We start from the raw sequence: 14,309 nt of genomic DNA, 5'->3' as shown, positions 1-14,309 counted from the left end.
ACACGTGTGTACTGAGGGACGTTTTTACACGACAGACAGGAACGACCCCAGGCGACTTGACACCCCCCGCCTGGTAAGAGGGTACTCGAGCCACTACGCAAAACCACGATCGATAGAAATTGTCCTTCTCGATCTGCCGGCTCGTATTATACGAGAAACACCGTGTACTTTTATTATTTCATCTCGAAAGACTGATTATTCGTAGTAATAAATGGGCGCAGTCGTTCGTCGTGTTTTAATGCGCTACATCGTGATGCGAGAATTATAAGAATGACAGCAAACAGACGGCGATTTGAATCTGCCCGTTTCAATGCGTTGTTATGATTTGAACTGCCAGAATATTAATTTAACGAATTTCCAATATCGAATTTTTTTAATGAAATTTAAATCCGGTTTAAACCATTTGCCAACATTGACGCATATGTCGCGTTGATTCAGTTATTTAAGTAATATTGTTGACACTATCGTTATATTTTAGCTGCTATTGATTCGAATAAAATAAATTACAATTATAGAAAGGCAGACAGTTAGACGATAGATAAATAAGATGGATTTGCAGCTTAAAAGATGTCCAGCTTAAATGATGACAAAAGATTTAGCAGATAGGTTTTCAACTTGAAAATATGTTCGTACAGTAGCAGAATTATTGCATGAAATAAGGAAATTTCTGATAGGAAAAAGATTCAGAGATGGCTGATGATATTTTAATAGCAGAAAATATGTTGAGTAGGTATAATATGAGGAAATTCGTTCGAATCATTAAACTAAACGAAACATCAAAGAGCGTCGCTCGAAAAAGCGTTTCCGAACATCAGCGCAAATTTACGACGGAGCTTTCGCCTTGTCCACTTTAGATCGTTTGCGCTGGGTCGTGAACGCGAGGCTGGGATTACAGTTCTTCTTAATTTGTAATCCGGCGACGCCGTTTGCGCCACTGTCTCGACGATCCCACGAGCTTTGCCACGCTCCACGAGCTTAAACGCTGCTCTTTCGTTCCTCTTCATATAACCCGCGTCTTTGATACCGACACGCCTACAAATTTGCAAGCTTCAGGAGTTTGTGCAACGAGATTTCCTAGGCGCATCTCGAGGAACCGCTGCGACAAATTGTTTAAGTCCGTCGGTATAACGACGTTTCTGTTATATTCTTTGCTTGTAACAGTTTACGTTGCCGATATTTCAGCACGGAAATTATACTGGATTGCCGCAAAAAAAAAAAGAAAGAAATTGAAAAATAGAGAAAAGTAGTAATTTTGTAAATATTTGCCTATAATCTTGGAATTATCATACTACGATTATTTGTACTAATAATTATTTATCTTGAAAAACTTTTTTCGTTCGGCATCTATCGTAGCAGAGGGAACTAAATCCGAATCATACGCTATGTGCGTACGATAAAGAAAGTTATAAAATGAAACCGATATTTTGAAAAGTTGGGCGGTAATCACGCAATAATCCAAGCAATAAAGTTGAAGAATGCACGAGTAGAATTAATCAGTTTAGCTCGCGAGAAGCTTCTTTGTAGCGTGCTAAAGCAAGGAAATAGAAAAATATTGATCAAAAGAACCGCGATTAATTAAATTCATTATTCAGTTCGGCAGGAGTAACAGATTTTGAAAAGAAGAGTTCACAGCGTGAACTTCGTTATTTTCATCCTGCGCTGCAGGTAAAAAATGTCATAGGGGCGTGGTTAATCCTCGTGGAACGAGCAGCTGGATGGTGCATGATTTAACGACGAATTCAAAGGGAGCCAGCTAAACATCGGATCTCGTTGTTTTTCCAAAAGCAGTGCGCCAGAGTTCTGATTTAATCACGTCGCACGAGTCCATCCTTGGAATAATAACCAGCGCACTCGGTGACTGGCTCGCGTACCTTTTTTCCAAGCCAAGGTCCGTAATTACCCGCCATTTTTTTGCTAATTTCTCACGTCATACTCGAGCGCGTTTCCCTCTGTGCGATTAGTCGTTCCGACGATCATGGAGCAGCTGTTCGTCGCTAAGGCTGAATTATTTGTTATTCGCGATCGACTCAACGCGACGCGCATCTAAACGTGTCGGGTCGCGTTATCGCTGTCTCGAAGGTTGCGACGTCGAGCAATACCGTCGCGAGAATTCGTCGCGATAAATTATCTTCCGCGACATCCTCCGCCTTCGAGCGAAATGGACGAAAGAAACCGCGCGTTATTTCCTTGCCGAGACGCGTTGACGGTGGTAATCGCCTCGCGTGAAACGCAAGAAAGAAGAGGAGCAGGAGACGATAAGAATGGAAAGAAGGTGAAAAGAAAAGAGGAAACGAAGCGACGAGAAGACGAGGCTGGCGTCGTAAGGTCAGGCAAAAGACGCGCGTCAGCGTCGAGTGAGTAATATCCCGCGGATCGGGCTATAAATCAAACGCACTCGCTGGCTGCACTCAATTTTATCCGCCACACTAAGTTGATCCATTTTCTTAACACCTGGCCCGTCCGATGGATATTTATTGCACCGTTCCGGCGGGGTATGACGTCGACTCGACTTCGCGTCGATTCGCCCTCAATTTCCAACCGAGTCGAAGAAATTCCGTGCAACCAACGATGCCTGGAACGCTTACACATACATAAACTTATATGCGGGATGTGACAAAATATGTGGAGGCACGCTATGAGATCGATTCTGGACATCAAAACGAGAAAATTGTGAAAGTTGAATTCGAAAATTAAGCCATCGAGTGTGTTCGATTTTGAATTTTCTTAAAATAAAAAGGAAACGAAACTTCGAATGAAAAAATTTCAATTATTTTCGCACATACGAAGAATGACCTCCTGTCAATTATCCGCTTCTATCTAAACGAGAATTATGCATATATATGTGACAATTTTTTAAGTTCGATTTTTCTTAAAAATAGTACTTTCAAAGCAATTTTGTTATTCTTGATTTTCGTGTTATTTCGGGTCACTGTATCTCCCTGACTTCGCTTGTATCGTAAATTCAAGCGCACGGTGTACGTATAAAGAGACGATCCTCCACAGTCGGCTTTGCACACCTAGGTTGCATCGGTGTCTTCTTTTGCCTTGTGTTTCTTCAAGCAATGGCGATACACATATATTTTTCAAGGCAAAAGCGAACCGATGAAGAAAAGAGAAAGGGTAAGAGAGAACAGTTCGACGAAGCGCGGTTTAAATATATTTTATCGAAGAGAAAAGGATGCAGGCCGAGGAGAAACGTGGCCCGATCCTTCTGAACCGTGAAGATTCGCTCGCGATGGGTGTCTTTGCCGATAAACGATTTATTTCCTCCATTTGGATCTTGTATATACGTATATATATATATATACAAGTGGATGTATAGTCTGAGACAGAAATAAGTGGACAGATAGTAGAGGTAAGTAACGATAAAGTTTAATCGAACTATACTAGTGTCGTATACCGAAGTTTGATTTATTACGTATCTTTATAGCAGATAGATTATTTAGGAAAATTGAAATTAGTATTTGCGTTGCTGTGTAAACAAGCGGTATTTAACGAAACTTCAACGATATCTATTTCCACTACTTGTTCACTCACTCTTGTCTCCGACTGTATATATATAAAGCATGTATGTGTGTGTGCTTTCCGCTTTTCCTTTTTCTCTTTAACGCCCTGTCCCCCTGTCCCTTTTCATGGATTTAGAGGCGCCTCGATATCAATGATAGGTGTGCTTTCGGACCTGCTACCGGTGCCGATTTAATTGAAAAGGCGTCGACCAATATCGACACGTTGAGCCGGTCGCTCGATCGTCCGAATCGAACAGTCGAATTTTTCCAGTTCAAGCAGCGAATGATGTCTGGCTGAATTCGAGTGAACCGTGTATGCTGATACGTAAACGAAGATACTCTCTTCGTTTTCGCTATTTGCTCGCCTAACTTCCCGTTTCTTCGTATAGGTAATCCATATAAATCGATATTTACAGCACAAGTGATAGGTATCTGAATAATGAGCTATACAGTATGACGTTTCTACTTTTACACAAATATCAATATTCGTGTCAAAGTACTCTTTTAGTTGGATTATCTGAGAACGTAGGATTCGATGTTTTCGATTGTACATCTTCCGAAATACTCTGAAGGCAAACGGAAAGAATAATTTTGAAAAAAGTGAAACAGTTTCTATCGTTTTCTATTTTTGCTTTTCAATCTCTCTTAAAAGATCCATTGCCAAATTTTCTATCAATCGGTGCTTCAACAATCGATTGTTCTATTAACGGATAGATTTTCTTGAACGAAGCTTTAAATTCTTGATCCCTCAGACTATTTCGAATTACTTGTCTTCGAAATATATAGAGATATGAACTTTAACCCTTGATCTATTTCACAATTTCGCTATATCGATTCCATCCACTATACGGTCTCTAGAGCAACGTTCTCTCTATTCGTCGACAAGTTCGCTGAACGCTCTTCACGAAACTATCTACACCGCTAATGAACACGGACCATGATCTGTTTACAGACATCAGTGTGAATACAGCTTAACGTATCGAACATCGTGTGATTCAAAACTAGGTGACATCAATTTCTTAACTTCGTTCGCAGAACATCGCAAAATTAGAAAAACCAATCACTGTAGGTACTTCTTATCGGTTCGTTTGCTATGTTCTTTCCTTCTTTTGTTCTTACTTCCGACTCTTGCGCCTCGACTGTAGTGGAACGTCCCGTGTACGTGGTCAGACTATAATTAACGACGCGGAGAGACAAAAGGACCGGTAGCCCGATGGGGAGCATCGGCAGCTAGCCTTCGGAATTTAACTCGTAAAAATCCCAGCACGGTCGGAGGGCAAAAGAAACGTGCCAGTATTCTAAACAGAACGAAGGTACGTCCCGTCTGTCCCCTTTCTCGACTGGATGTCACGCCGCGCGATTTCATTTACGCCACAAAAGAAAGAAATTACGGGTGGCGCGCGCGGGATGCGTCGACGAAACGAGAAACGTACACCACGAGCCAGAAGAAAAGAATAAATCGTCGCATTGGTGACTCCGTGCACCCTTTGCACACTTTTCTGGAAATACCCGGAGAATTCCACAACAGCCGTATCTTCGCCAGAGAAACTACGAAGAAAGGGTAGTTAAATCTGGATTCTCGGTGCCCCGGAGATACCCACCGGGTGCCTGATAATTAACGAACGTGAAAGTTCGAAATACCTAACGTTGCGAGATGCATAAGAAAATAAACTGCAACTTCTAGCCTCCAGAATCTGAGAATCTCAGGGCATCTACGCAACCAAACAAACGCATTGAATCAAAACTAACCGACAGACACCCCAGTCTAAATATTTCCATAAGCCATACACCTTACAAACAGCCTCGCATCGGCAGAGCAAGAAGTCTCTGTTAGATAACGTCGGATCGCTATTGTTTCGATACGAGCTGCGTCTCGAGGAACACGGCAAACTGGTGAAACGGTGCGTGATAAAACGAGGTAAAAGATGTGCTCGATGTAGTTGGTTGTCATCAATGCACTACCGTTACCCCGAAATTATGAAGTGGTTCGCAAGTTTGGGTTCGAGGCTCGATTTTCACGGGACCAAGACAAAGCGTCACGTCGCGCAATTTCCAGCCGTAGTTTTCATTACCCTGTAAAACGAATTAGAGAAACACAGTGGCGGGTTAATGAAGAGAGGGGAAGGAGGAAGGTCGGAGGCGGATCTGGAGGAGCGTCTAGCGAAATTCTGTTAATTTCACAGCGGCGGTTCGCGCAACCACGGAAACGCTTCGGTCGTCGCGAGCTTATCCCGTGGATTCTGGCGAGGTGGATATACGTACGAACGATACGTACGTGCCTGCCAACCTCGACCTCCTTCACCTTCTACTATCCCCACCTTCCAAACACGTAGGTAGATACGTCTCTAACCGACATACGAGTAACGCAACCAGGCACAACTAGACGTAAAAGTTCGACGAGCTCATTACGAGCGAAATATCAACACACTTCCGTCGGAGTTGAGTCGACCGCGAATCGTTCGCAGTTTTGCATTTTTTTGTTTCCATACTTTTCTCGTTTCGCGTCTCTCAGTATTAAACCATGACTAGACGGATAAAACAGATGGAGGGAGAGAGAGAGAGAGAGAGAGAGAGAAAGGTACTCGCGCGAGGCAGCCTCTTGCCGGTAAACATTTTCCGCGCGAGTCCCGAAACATTTGCCAGCCAAACCAGGGAGAAGTACGCCCCGGCACTGATGCCATGTGTTTCACGTGAACCTTCCGCCTTCCTCCTTACCCTCGCCATTCTATTAATTCTCTGCTTTCCACTATTTACCCGATCGTGTCGTTTCTCCACGTCGCGCTTTTCTAGTCTCTTTCTTTCTTACCGTCTCTCTTTTAATTTCTATCCCGTGCGTCGTTTCCTTTCCACGAGCCACTGCAAGATTTTCTTCGTTTCCTGACGATGCTCCTCGTTGTATTCTCAAAAAACTTCAAGCCCTTTGTTCCGTTCTCGATCCAATCGTACATCGCGCTCGCATAGTCCTCAAGATTCAGATACCGTATACCCTCTTTTGTCACAGAATTCCTGCATCTTATCTTTTCCTCTTCCATCTGTCTGACATTTCGTTTTTCTTGCGACTTCTTTGTCTAGAAACCTTTCCTTCCACTCTCTCACCGGGCGGTCGTCTCTTTTTTCCAACTGTGCAACTCGCACGCGAGAGGTGTACACAGCTTTTAACCCGGATTCAGGACTCGCGTTACAAGATGCCGTGTCGCGTGTGACACGTACACACTCGGCACCCTCGGCGCGTACATCGTGACAAACTTTGAAAGCCGATGTCACTCGGCTCGGAATTCGACAATTCTCGGTTCTAGTCACCGATTGTGTGTCGTTCCATCATCGACGAGGGATCGAAGACGTATTCCAGACACTCTCCGTCTCCTTATTTCCCCTTTTTCTTCTCCTATTTCTTTCGTTCTCGTGCACGTTGGGTCCGCCCAAAGATAGAGCAGTGGAAAAACCGTGGGATAATAGCGGAAAACTCGGTTGGATTTTGAATTTTTCACAAGTTACGGACTTCATAATATTTGAAAAAGCTACGGAGCACCGGATGGAGGAGGAAACGGTGGCAGGGCACGGTCTATTTTCTTTTGTAACCGGGGACCTGGTCCTCGCAAACCAGGAAGAGAAAGTATTGTTCACAGCACGGCGCCGAGCTTCTCCCTCTCGGCCAACACCCAGGCGTCCTGCTACTTTTTCTCGCGGAATATATAGCCGCGAGTAATCCAAATGCCAGTACTCGATAAATTATGCAAATCGCAGCAATCTTTGCCGTCTTTTCTCTCCTCTGCTGCGCGTGGTCCCAACTCCTTTCCGTCCACGAATTTTCTCAACGTGGGCCCGTGTACGACAGACTGCCAACCTGGCAACTGGCCGCACCGCCTTCAGCTATTAATTATGCGCTCCTAAATTATCGACGATCCTTCGCTGCGAAAGACTTCTGCAGACTCCAAATACAACGGAGGTCCCGGCGGAAATATTCACTAGTGATTTTCATCTGCGATTCTGCAGTTACCTTGCTGGAACTATTATACGTTGTATTGTCAAGGGATGCAAGCGAAAGCTGAGGAAGAATGTTCGATAAATACGAGATTGGCCGAAGAAAACGTTAGGTTGATGGGGAAGCTGTTTTGTCCTTTAAAGAGAGAGAGAAAGCGAGAGAAAATTTTTTTAACTACAATTTATATTAATCAGTCGTAGATATAATATTTCTTCATATTTTTGGATTTTTACCTGGAAATACGTTTGTTTCGTTGCTGTGCGTTATTGTTATTAGAATATTGTATTATTATTGTCGAGGTTATTAGACGTATAAACAGAGAAACGCGTGGATAAATTGTAAGGTAAAAATATATTTTAATACGGAAGTGTAACGTAAGTGTACAAGTATGGCTAGTAGTGTTACCCTATAACTGAAAACCCCCAAGCCAACGTCGCCTGTTTACTGTTTATGGTTTGCCTTCGTCCGAGTCTTTTGTCTATACGCTGTCGATGGCTTCGGTGCTTGAGAAAACTAAAAAGACCAGACGTAGAGTTTTCTTAGAAGTGGTGACCACTTCAACAATTATTACTATTAAAGTATTATATTATTACGTTACATTACAATATTTTTTATTCGCAGAATATTTTCTTATATAGGTACTACAGGTAACGAAGAATCCTTCGAAGCTAATTAAAGGACCACGCTCGCGTATTTCCATCGGCTAATCATCGAGTCATCAATCGATGAACGCGAACAAATGTTCTACGCGAACGGACACCGTTTTGGTCCTACTTCTCTATCCTGGTTCCGGAGATAGAATTTCATTCCTCCGGGCTACGCGAACCGGAAAGCAAGGCGGAAACGTGTCGCGCGACTCGCGAATCCAATAAGCTGTGGAAACTTGGTCGAAATGAGCCGCGGCGAACTTGCTGAACAATGCACAATGCATCGAAAGTTCTACGGGGAGTCGCCGTGTAAAAATAGAATAGAGCCCGGAGAGAAATCTGCCCTTTCAACCGAGAAATCGGAGAATTCGCTATTTCGTCCTGCCCCTTCTCCAATATTTCCTTTTTGCCGCGCTTTTCTTTTTCAGCGTTCTGGTTACGTCGTCCTTTCCTTTCCTTTCCTCGACGTTACCAAGAATTCCACGTTATTAAATCGCACGGAATGCCATTTAGTTAGTCATCGATCCAAACTATCGAATGGAAATGAAGAAAACATGGATAACTCGCCGATGTTGATTGATCGAATAGTTTGATTCGTGAATCAAAAGTCTGGCATCGAACTTGTCCGGATAGCACGAGAAGGAAAACGATCGATCGCAGGTTGAGGGGTGAACGAGTATTAATTTTGCAATTATTAAAGCACTGTTCGATCTTCGTGAGTGAGACTCCATGATAAAAAGAGTCGTTCGGTCTAGCACCAGGTCGAGTCGATTTGCTCTGACGGTATCGTAAAACGTTTGAACGATGGCGTGAATCTTGGAAACGTTTACGATCGATGGTCTTCGTTTCAGCGAGGTTAAAGTCACGAATTCGTGTTTCTTTGGGAAGAAATGGCTGATTTCTGTGATCCTTGATTTAATACGAATGAAAATTTTCGCCTTGTGTCTTGTAATAGGAATTGTAGAATGCTGCTGGAAATGTAAAACGAATCTTTTCCAAATTGAATTTCGGTCTAAAAGGAATTTTTTAGCTTTTAGAAAATGAGAAGATTTAAAAGATATTTGAAAAAAAAGGTATAAATCACCTTATCGATGAACGTTATGTAAATTCCAAATGGTTCCAAAGGAAAGTCCACGAAAAAAAGGGACTTAAAAGAAAAACTTTGTATTTCACTCGAATGGATCAACCGCCCTTCGATTGAAAATGGATTGAACGAAGCATCGACGAATAAATTGTCATCTATGTCTTGTGTGAACTAACATCTTGAAATTACACCAAGAATCATCCAACGCAGATTCAAAGACACACATCTGCCACAGATCATCGAGTACCGAGTAGTTTACATACATAAAGATTCCAAATGCGCCTTAGCTCTCCATCTGTAGTTTTCTTTTTAACCCAAACCATCCACATTCGGTGGTACTTTCGAGAGACGCTCCCCGCTGCATAAACATGTGTCGCGTCTAGTCGCTTATATTCAAGAAAATAGACGAGTGGGACGAAGCTGCGTGACGGAGAGTAAAATAGAATCCGTCTTCGTCGGCTTATTTAAATATTTGCCGATACTTCACCGTTCCCTCACGATTTCTCCCACGTTGCTCCTCCCATGAAACATCCACGCATCGCCAACCCTTGTTTACGCTTGCTGAAGAGCGTTGCTGTTACTTGGAAATCTTGCGAACGATACAAGAACAGAGATTTCTTACAGCCTGAAAAATGACACGTGCAAGAAATACGCATGTGTAAGTGAAAATTTCCAGCGATCTTTTAATCTCTTCGAAAATGTCTGCTAAAGGTTTGACAAGTTTATGGTAAGGTTGAGAGGAGTGTTGGCATCTCGAAGAATTTGAAGTAGGTCTTTAACAGGAACAATGAAGACTCCTGCTGACCTAAAATGGGAGGGTCAAGACACTTGAAAGGTGTCTAGTCCTTGTGGCCTCGGTGCTTAACCCAGATACGCCTATCGTACTACCAAAAGGATGATTACGGACTATACTAAATGGGAATGACATAAAGCGGTTGTAAATTAAAGCATTGAGAAGCAATTACCAGACGAGTCTTTATTTATTTGCTATACAGCTTCACGAAGTGCGTGCAAGCCTTAATGACGTTCGTATCGAATGTTCGTGACGAAGATCGAAGAAAACTCGCTGCAGTGCACAAAGTTGGCGAATTCGATGGATGACCGTCGGCACAATCGTAATGGAACACGTCGTACGATCGTGGGTGCACGTGACGCGCGTTCGACCCTTAACCCGAAACGCGGTTCAAACGTTTCGATAAACGTTCGCTAACAAGGCGAATTGCTCGTGTACAAACGCGGTCTGCCACCGATGCGCGTGCTGTACCATTGATTTCACGGCGACTTCGTATTTGTCGGGTTGCATATTTGAAAAGCGTTCGACCGGACTATGATCGATCATCGGGGCTGGCCAACTTCTCGTCAGACAGCCGTGATTTACTTCGCGACATGATCGTTCCATCATCTTTTGCGCGAACGAATCGAGGAAAGAAAACGACGATAGAAATTTCACGGAAATATCCGGCGCGTCGCTCCCAGCGATATTCTCTGGTAAGATCGATGATCTGAATAATTTGGAGAGTTTGATCGGCCGGAGCTTTCGCAGGTCCGCATTTCCGGGGAAGCTTTTTAAAATTGTACCAACTGATTCGTTAATGATATATTCCTTTCGGAATTGCGGCGATTAATTAGTCGGTATCGTAACTCGCTTCGTTCAAAGTGCTGTGCAGTTTCCACGTATCAGACACGTACTTAGGCAATCTCTTCTTTAGCACGGCTCGCTTATCCGTAATTACATACGTTTAAATAAACCTGGAATCTCTCTGAATAAACGATGTACAGTATCGTTTAAAAGTATCCGAATTTTTTCTCGTACTTGACAATGTGCATTCTAATTACCAAATTACGGATAGATTAGACTACCGTTCTATCCTTTACGAAGTACTACATTACAGTATTAGGTATTAAGTTTTAAATAAGCATTATAGTAACGTATAATAGAATACTATTACGAGATTAAGTTTACTTTTAGAAGCCAGTATAGATCAATACGTATGAAAGCTGACGGCTGTAATCGTCGACTTCGCAGATTTTGCTACTTGAGAAGCTCTTTATCTATAGATTCTTTAATCGGCTCTAATAAAGTATAAATCAGATCAAGAGCGTTCTTCTAAATATACTCAGACTTCCAGCGTAAAAATTACATATAGTATCTACTTTCTTACTATGTCTTTTTATAGGTCTCTGGAGGCAAATGTTGCTTCTATAAATTACTTCAGATCCAATTTGCACGCTTTAATCAAATAGTTTCCACCAATCAACGAAAACATACGAAAAGTACTGCAAGTCAATTTTAATCCAATGAAATTCAACGATCCTCGCTCTTACGAAAGGAAAATAGTTCCTTGCTGACTCGTCAGGCAGCTGAAAGTGTTCGCCATCTATTGTAGAATGGTCAAACAATTAATCTAGATACGTGGATCCAATCTTCGCAAACGCGAACGCCATTCACCATCTATCGAGTGGAAAAAAAACATTTTAACCTGAACAAACGGGGGCATGCTGGGATGGTTTGTACGAGAAAACACAGTGCAAGATTTTCCGCAGACTCGCGCTGTAACACCCTTGCTTCGACGGTTTCCCCGGCATCGCTACGACTCGCTGTTATCTCCCTTTGAGATCCATTGGCCGGGTGAAGCGCGATGAAAAAATTATTAATCGTTATCGAGCCCTCCCATCCTGGTGGAAGGGAGAGGAGGCCGGGCAGACTCGCGCGAGCGAGAGACCGGGATACACAGATAGCGAGAGAGCTGGCACATAAAGCGGCTGGAAATATAACGAGCAAGAAAACAACGCTGGCCGCTACCGCCGTTTCACCCCTTTACCTTTGCCGGCAAAATGCTAGTCGCTTTTGTTTCCACCGCTTTGTTCCGGCAAGTGAAACAGCCGTGCCTGTGCAACCAAAAAGAAAAAAAAAGAGGAAGAAAAAAAACAATCAGCGTCCACGCCGTTGGCAGCGACGTGTCCGACGATTCTGTCGCGGTGCGAAATAAATCGTCCGATAGCCACGCGAGCGGCCATTCGAATCTGCATCGAGCACCGAGTTAGGTGGATCCGATCCACTCGATTTCGGAACCCCGTTGATTCCACGCGATGGATTAACGTTGATTTTAATGCCGAATAGAGGAATTTTATCTGGATGGATTCGCCTCGAACCGATGAATGGCTTGTGCCGAACGAATCAAGTTTCGCTTTGGTTATTGTTTCGGAATCGCTGGAGATGCATATCTAACATTCGTACCCACACCGCTGGTCGTAAGTATTAGAGCATTTACTGATATTATACTGATCTATTACTGATATATTATACTGATGTCGTATTGTATTATGTAATGCTGTTCATCGATTTTGTCTTTTAATTATTTCATTGTAAGTCTGTTACCTCATGCGTGTTGTACGCTATTGCTGAAAGGTACTCGTGATTATGAAAATGACGTAGGTCATGTTTTCTTCGTTACCTAGACTTTGGCGTTAATTAAAAAATATTTTATTATCGTAATATATGATTTTCTACTAAATATTTGCTTTTACCGTATGAGACTCACAGCATGTGGTTGTAGAATTTCACGGAGACTTTCTACGGAAATAATATGTTTTAACGTGATCTGATGAATTTTTGTTTGATTACGTGTGTGCTGTATGTATAGAACAGGGAACGTTTTAACACAGACTAGCCCTATTTCTTCCTGAAGCTATTGCGTTTTCTAATGCTGAATTTAAATAACGGAGCACCTAAAGGGTAATTAGCCGGTGTTAATGCGCTGTTTCGCATCTACCCTTGGAAAACGTGTGGTGCACGTTACTTGAACTTAGCGCCGAGTCACGCGGTCGCCGAGGGAAACGCTGCGAGCTATTTGATCTTGGTATTCGCTTCATTGCATGCATGATGTTCCCCGCGTCTCGCCCGTGAATCAAATTAGCCACCATGCTACTTTCGAGCAGTGCTGTATAATTCGCGAGTGCATACGCCTAACGTACACGATGGTCGTCGAGAAAGAAAAAATCACAGGGTTGAGGAATCGTTGGAACAAAGAAAACGGGGAACGGTTTGCGAAACGTGAAACGAGAGGGTTCAGACCTCCTGACGCTGCTATCAAGAGCGAAGGGGCTCCGCCACGAGAGACGAGAAAGGCGAAAGAATGCGAGAGGGCAAAAGAGAGTGAAAGGGATGGAAGGGTGATCGAAGCAGAATTCGAGTGAGAGTAAGCAAAAGCGAGGGTGAACGTGCACGAGATTGCCAGAGAAAAATGTGCGCGGGGCCATCGAGTAGGAGAAAGCCGCCAAGAGGGGATAGTAGTTCGTAACACCGGCAAATATTGTAAATATTAGGTCAGCCAATAAGTAATAAGATTTCTTTGGAAGCTAAGTTTCAAGCAATGGAAGTTGTTACTATCGAAGCTTTATAAAATTGGAATAGAAAAGCTAAATAAGATAGAAGATACAGGAAAGATCACCGGTGATCAGTTTCCAACAGGTAATTTATTTTCATTTGGTATAGGAAAACCAACGACCGCATTATTCATGGGATGATCTAATACAGTGTGTCATGAAAGAAACGTAAGCTTATCGTTCCGTCGTAATTTTTTTTTTCTGCTGATGTTATGGTAGGTTTGCGATAACACTCGCACAGTGTGAACCATTCTTATTATCAGAATAGATCATCCGAATTATGCAAAAAAGAAATGACATTGATTGACACCCTCATTCGCTTGAATTCAGACTTTTTCTTTGAATACATTTAAAAGGGAAGGTCTACGCAAGCAGGCAACTGAGTAGTTATAGAATAATATTCGCAAGGAAACTGAACAAATAATATAGAAAAATATCAAAATATTATGAAAAATGTTATTAAAAATATTATCGAAAGGGTGCACGTTTGTGGTGCTGGCCACACGCAGCTAGGGGTGGTCATTTGATCGATATCATACATTACACGTAATTGGAATGATTCAAAAACTATTGATCAAAGATATATATATGTATATTATACTGAAACATTATTTAAAAACAAAGCAAAATTCCTTTTACGACACTCGATATAAATTCCACGGGGAAATTTGATCGAGTCGACGTACATTGTAACGTGTATATTG

The 14,309-nt window shown here is 42.6% G+C and overlaps 2 protein-coding genes across 3 annotated transcripts in view; one reads left to right on the top strand and one right to left on the bottom strand.

Moving 5' to 3' along the window:
- Positions 1–14,309, bottom strand: part of LOC117157593 (irregular chiasm C-roughest protein) — a 158,679-nt gene that overhangs the window by 89,100 nt on the left and 55,270 nt on the right. The gene's annotated exons all lie outside the window — the stretch shown is intronic.
- Positions 1,977–14,309, top strand: part of LOC117157699 (cytochrome P450 6k1-like) — a 209,024-nt gene continuing 196,691 nt past the window's right edge. The window contains exon 1 of the mRNA XM_076619191.1: positions 1,977–2,272. The gene's annotated coding sequence lies outside the window, so the exon portion shown is untranslated. The remainder of the gene's footprint in view (positions 2,273–14,309) is intronic.

Source organism: Bombus vancouverensis, chromosome 6, assembly GCF_051014615.1.
Source record: "Bombus vancouverensis nearcticus chromosome 6, iyBomVanc1_principal, whole genome shotgun sequence".
Taxonomy (NCBI): domain Eukaryota; kingdom Metazoa; phylum Arthropoda; class Insecta; order Hymenoptera; family Apidae; genus Bombus; species Bombus vancouverensis.
The sequence above is the reverse complement of the archived record's forward strand: the minus strand, read 5'-3'. Positions and strand labels throughout refer to the sequence as shown.